The following is a 6,000-nucleotide window of genomic DNA, read 5'->3' on the forward strand; positions in this document are numbered from 1 at the left end:
ATATAAATAGTAGAGAACACGTGAAGGTTTTAATCTCCAGGCCACGAGTGTCATCTCCCAATATGAGCTCTGAGAACTCAACTACTAGACAATTCCATTCTCTCAAATAAATGTTTTAAGAAGAACTACAATGGGGCACCTGGGTGGCTCAGTCGGTTAAGCGTCCGACTTCGGCTCAGGTCATGATCTCACGGTCCGTGGGTTCGAGCCCCGCGTCGGGCTCTGTGCTGACAGTCAGAGCCTGGAGCCCATTTCAGATTCTGTGTCTCCCTCTCTCTCTCTGCCCCTCCCCTTTTCATACTCTGTCTCTCTCTCTGTCTCAAAAATAAATAAATGTTAAAAAAAAATTTTTTTTAAGAAGGATAAAAAAAAAGAACCACATTGACATTCGAAACAGACAAAAGGGAGTGAAAGTGGGTGAAATTACTATTTTTCTAAGTTTTTACTGTCTACGGCCTGCAGAACTAATCCCATAAGAGGAAATAAAAGAAAGCAAAACATTTGAGTTTTTCCCTCAAAACCTCCTACTCTGAAAAGTGCTTTTTTTGAACTATCAGATAGGTATATACATTTTAGAGCCGGAGGATGTGGTTGGGGGGTGGGGGAGGAGAGGGAGAAGGAGGAGAAGTAAAGGTGAGGGGAAGGATTTCCCCCTGGAAATTATATTCTTTTAACAGCGCTCTTGAATGGTTTGGATTTCTTTAAATTTAAATAAGCGTTTCATTTTCTTCCCTGTTCAGCAGGAAGGAAACTTCTTAAACCAAAATAGCCAACTACATACAATGTCACCTACAAGTTTCTTATTTTTATAATCCCTCATCACTTCTTCTGAGTCTGGGTGGTCCAAAATAAAAGTTGATTTCAATGTTTTAAAATCTGAATACAATCTACCAAAAATCGTACAAATGGAACATTTTTATTTTCCCATAATGTTTTTATTTTCCATGACATTCATCCCTGTAGGGAACGGTAATTTGTGTTACATGTGGTACCAAACAAAATTGACTTCCAGACGCTCTGCCTGTTTCAGTACTAGGAAGCACTGTGCAGTGAACATCCATACAGCTTTGTTCCCCAGAAGCCAAACGTGTCAAGTGATTTTGTTTGTGCTTTCTCACTGGGGTAAGGAAGACAACATAACCAGAGACTGTTGGCTCTCAAAGAGACCCTTTGAAGGGCATGAGGACCAGACAGGCATCTCAAGTTTGATTCTCTTCAGAGAAGTGAATTGGCTTCCCCAAAGTCTTTCTTTGAAAAAATATCATTTTATAAGTGACATCCTAAAGTATGACTTCTGAGAACAAAAGAAAAAGAACTTTTTACATGTTCTTTTTCCACCTTCTCGTGTCCCTCCTGTTCCTCAACCCAATTCAGTCTAGCTTCTATCCCCACAAGAGGGAAAACTCTCGGCAAGGTCACTTACTACCTCCTTGCTTTTGTGAGCACTTGAGACTATTAACCATGTCCCCCTTAGATTGTCTTCTCTCTTGGGCTTCGATTCGAGAACACAACACGCTCTTTCCTCTTGCATCTCTAGCCACTCTTCTCTGGCCTTGGGTAGTCCTCAGCCTCTACTAATTCATTAAATGTGTGTGTTCTCTTTCAGGGCTATGTCCCGGTCTCCTTTTCTCACTTTACATCCTTTCTATGGCTTCTTTCATTCACCCCATAGAATTTAACCTTCCCCCTCAATCTCAGATACAATTCCTCAACTCCAGGCCAATATATGCAACTGCTCATTAAACCTGTTTCTATGTGAACCTATCACAGAAACCTAAAACTCTGTATACTCAAAATCAAGTTCCTTTTTTTTTCTCCAAATTCTGCTTTTCCTCCTGTGTTTCCCATCTCAGGGTAATCAGCAAACTTATTACCTTTCTCTTAAGTCTGGTTCCCCTCAACCCTGACTTAAATGTAAATGTGATGCTGGAGGCTGGAACGGGGGTAGCCATATTGTGACCATGAGGTAAAGCTGAAGAAAACTGCAAAGACTCCAGTGCTGATAAAATTAATGCCAATAGTTGTGCGCCTCCAGTTTCCTTACTGTGCAAGAAAAATGACCCTATTTGTTTAACCTGCTGTAGGTACAGTTCATCGCTACTTGCAGCAGGTACACTCCTATCTGCTAACTCGAGGAATAGCTTCTCCATCCAACCAACCAGTTCCTCCAGAGAACCGGGGGCTCAAATATTGCTTTAATGTGAAGATTTAATCTGGGTCAGGACCTTGACAGAGAGTATTTTATTTATCTTCAAAGTAACCATGCTAGGTAGTTATCAGTGTCTCCCTTTTACTGGTAATTAACTCAGTCTTAGATTCTACATGGTAGAGATTTGAACCTTTGCCGCCTGAATTTAAAATGTCTGTTCTTATCATTGCCATCCTATCTCCACGATTTGTGTATTCCCTAATGCACATCTCCTATATCCAACTGCTCATTAAGACCTATGGATCCAACTTATAAGTAGAATGTAAATCCGCCCCTTCCCTCCATTCCCACTACTGTGGTTATTTCCATCTCTGGCCCTGGTTTCAGCAATCTCCTAACTAATCTGTCCCAGCTTTGTTTCACCCTCAATTCATTTTTGACTTTACAGCAAGGGTGAAATTTCTAAAATGCAATGTTTATCTTGTTTTATCCCTCTGTTTAAAGTCTTCAAGGGCTGGGACACCTGGGTGGCTCAGTCCCTTAAGCTTCTGACTTTGGCTCAGATCATGATCTCGTGGTTTGTGAGTTCGAGCCCCACATCAGGCTCTGTGCTGACAGCTCAGAGCCTGGAGCCTGCTGTGGATTCTGTGTCTCCCTCTCTTTCTGCCCCCCCCCCCTTTTCTCTCTCCCTCTCCTTCTCTCTCTCTCTCTCTCTCTCAAAAATAAACATGAGGGGCGCCTGGGTGGCTCAGTCGGTTAAGTGGCCGACTTCGGCTCAGGTTATGATCTCGCGGTCCGTGAGTTCGAGCCCCGCGTCAGGCTCTGTGCTGACAGCTCAGAGCCTGGAGCCTGTTTCAGATTCTGTGTCTTCCTCTCTCTGACCCTCCCCCGTTCATGCTCTGTCTCTCTCTGTCTCAAAAATAAATAAATGTTAAAAAAAATAATAAAAAATAAACATGAAAAAAAAGTTTAAAAAAATAATAATAAAGTCTTCAAGGACTTTCAGAATAGCCCAAACTCCTTTGCATAGAGAACACATTCTGCCCCCCATTCCTCACTTCTTCTCCCACCTCATCTCTCACCTTGAATTTTATGACTCAGACACACAGAACTATTTTTCCTTTCTATAACCTGCTTTTTTGGTTCCATCTGCTAAGTCATTCTTCTAAGCTATCTAGTCCACCCCACACATAGATCACCTGATAAGTCCTACTCATCCTTCTGGCCTCAGATTACAGGTCACATTCTCCAGGAAGCCTTTCCTAACCCTCCTCCCCCACAGGTATTCCTTCCATGTGCTGCCATCACTCTGCACTTTCCCTCTCATTCGAATGGTCTCTTAAATTGTCTGAACCCAACACTAGGTTATTAACCCTGTGAGATTAGCAGATGTCCCCAATTTATTGGAAATTGTATCCCCAGGTCTAATACAATTCTTGATGCCAAACTGGTGCTCATTATGAGTAGAATGAAAGACTAGATATGATTTCCCAGAATAAAGGTGTAGAAGAGAGAGTCAAAGAGTTCTCATTTTTTTTCTTTTTTTCTTACTTCATTTGACTTGGAAAAAAATCTGGAAGAGAGCAAAATTCTTGAATTCTACCACTTAGAGACCATATGGAATATTTCGTGCCTGTCTCCCTAACATCTTGCCTGTCCCCCATTGGGCAGTAACTACCAGATTCAGTAAGATTGATCCTTCCACCCCAGCAGCACAGATAAGCTGGTTGATCTAAGACAATCAGAGTAATCTTTTCTCTGTAACACAGAGCTTAGATCAGGAATGGGTACAAAACCTAGGCTTGAGTCAAGGACATTCCCCCAGCTCTAGTGATTAATTTGTATACGGTCCAACCACAGGGAAGCTTAAGAGCCTTCCAGAAAGCTGTCAGGGGCAGTATCATTACCCCCCATAGATATTGATAACATCCAATGGGAGAAGTCAATGTGAAGGTGAAACTACCACAAGATATATTGGGAGAGAGAATCTTCCTTGGTTCTTCAGTGCTCCTGAAGGTCTTTCTGGATGTGTCAGAATTCAAGGTCCTAATGCTTCTTTTCCTGAGCTATTTCTCAGGGTTATGTTTGTAGCAGGATGTGGTAATATCTCAAGGTGGGTCAAAGAGCAAGTTGATTGCAAACAAAAAGTAAAATAAAAGCAATGGATTCAACAGGCTTAGTGTACCTTAGCTGATACGGAAATCCTTTGTGTGTGTGTAGCATGCATCTGGGTCATTTCCTATAAATGGAATTTGAGGCAATATAAGCTTGTAAATATGGTGATGTTCATGCTGCTTGTTATATCTTGAGTAAGAAAGCTCTTTGTCTCTGATTGAAGAATCTCATTTCTTCTTCCAGCATCCATAAAACACTAACAAGCTAACTTAGTCACCTGCAAGGAGGGTGAAATCAAGTCCCAGACCCAACAAAGTAAACAAGACGTTAGTGGGAAAATGGAAGTAGGGCCCTGGTCAAACATCACACAGCCTGCTCTTTATTTTATTTGGGATATAAGAATCAAGGCAAGTGTAAAAACTCTTTTTCTTAAGGGAAAAAAAAGTGACAAGTGCTTTTGAAAATGATCTTCTTTGATGGTAGCTACACTTATGGTGAGCATAGCACAACATAGATTTTTCAAATCACTTTGTTGTACACCTGAAACTAATGTAACATGTGTCAATTATACTTCAACTAAAAAATTACCTTCTTAGACTAACTCTACTTCAATGCCATTTAAAGAATTTAACAATATATCATCTGTTGTTTTATACTACCATCCACTAATTCTTTCACTTTATTATTCATTCAGCAAATAATACCTATATTATCCTTCCCAACGTTGACAGCACAGTAAGATTATTGAGCCTAACATGAATTGCGAAGCCACATTATAAAACAAAAATCTTGCATTAGGAATGACTTATTCTACAATAATTTCACATTGGCTACCTATGCTGGCTCATGCCTCTTTGTTATTTTTCTAATTCAATATTTTACTCAAAAATATGTGGAGTGGGAGTGGGTAGTGTACCCCACACCACCGGCAAGCAATTCTCACTACACCAGCAAAATATCTAAGAATTCAACTCAATTCGACACTATCTACCTGGAGATAGCATCAGATTCCATAGGTAAGGGCTCAGTCCCACATGACATGCTCCCCCAACACACACACTTCAGACACCAGTCACAAGTCCAGATTATCACCTTTGCTTCTGATCAACCAGCTATATATCAGAGGTTCCAAAGATCCCCTCCTTGGATTTGATTAATTAATGATTATTGATTATTAAACAATATAATAAAGGATACAGATGTCCATCCAGATGGAAGAGAAAGGTAGGGCAAGGTATACGAGAAGGGATGAAGAATTCCCATGCCCTGTCCAGACACACCACTCTCCCAACACCTCCATGTGTTCACCAATACAGAAGCTCTCCAAGCCCGGTACTTATGGAATTTTATACAGACTTCATCACGTAGGCATGATGGATCATTAGCTCTATTTTCAGCTCTTTTCCTTTCTCAAGAAAATGGGTGGCAGGGCTGAAAATTCAAGTTTCTAATCATGGCTTGATCTTTCAAATGAACAGCTCTCATCCAGAAGTCCACCCAGAATCACCTCATAAGAACAAAAGACACTCTCACCACCCCAGAAATTACAAGGATTTCAGGAATTCTGTATCAGGAACAAAGGTCAAAGACCAATATAAAAACAAGAGGCACTCCTATGTTCTTATCACTTAGAAAATTATAAGGGTTTGGAGTGCTTCGATGGCTCAGGTGGTTAAGCATCCGACTCTTGATTTCGGCTCAGGTCATGATCTAATGAACTAAGAGACTGAGCCCCA

The sequence above is a fragment of the Neofelis nebulosa genome, chromosome 3 (genome assembly GCF_028018385.1).
Source record: "Neofelis nebulosa isolate mNeoNeb1 chromosome 3, mNeoNeb1.pri, whole genome shotgun sequence".
Lineage (NCBI taxonomy): Eukaryota > Metazoa > Chordata > Mammalia > Carnivora > Felidae > Neofelis > Neofelis nebulosa.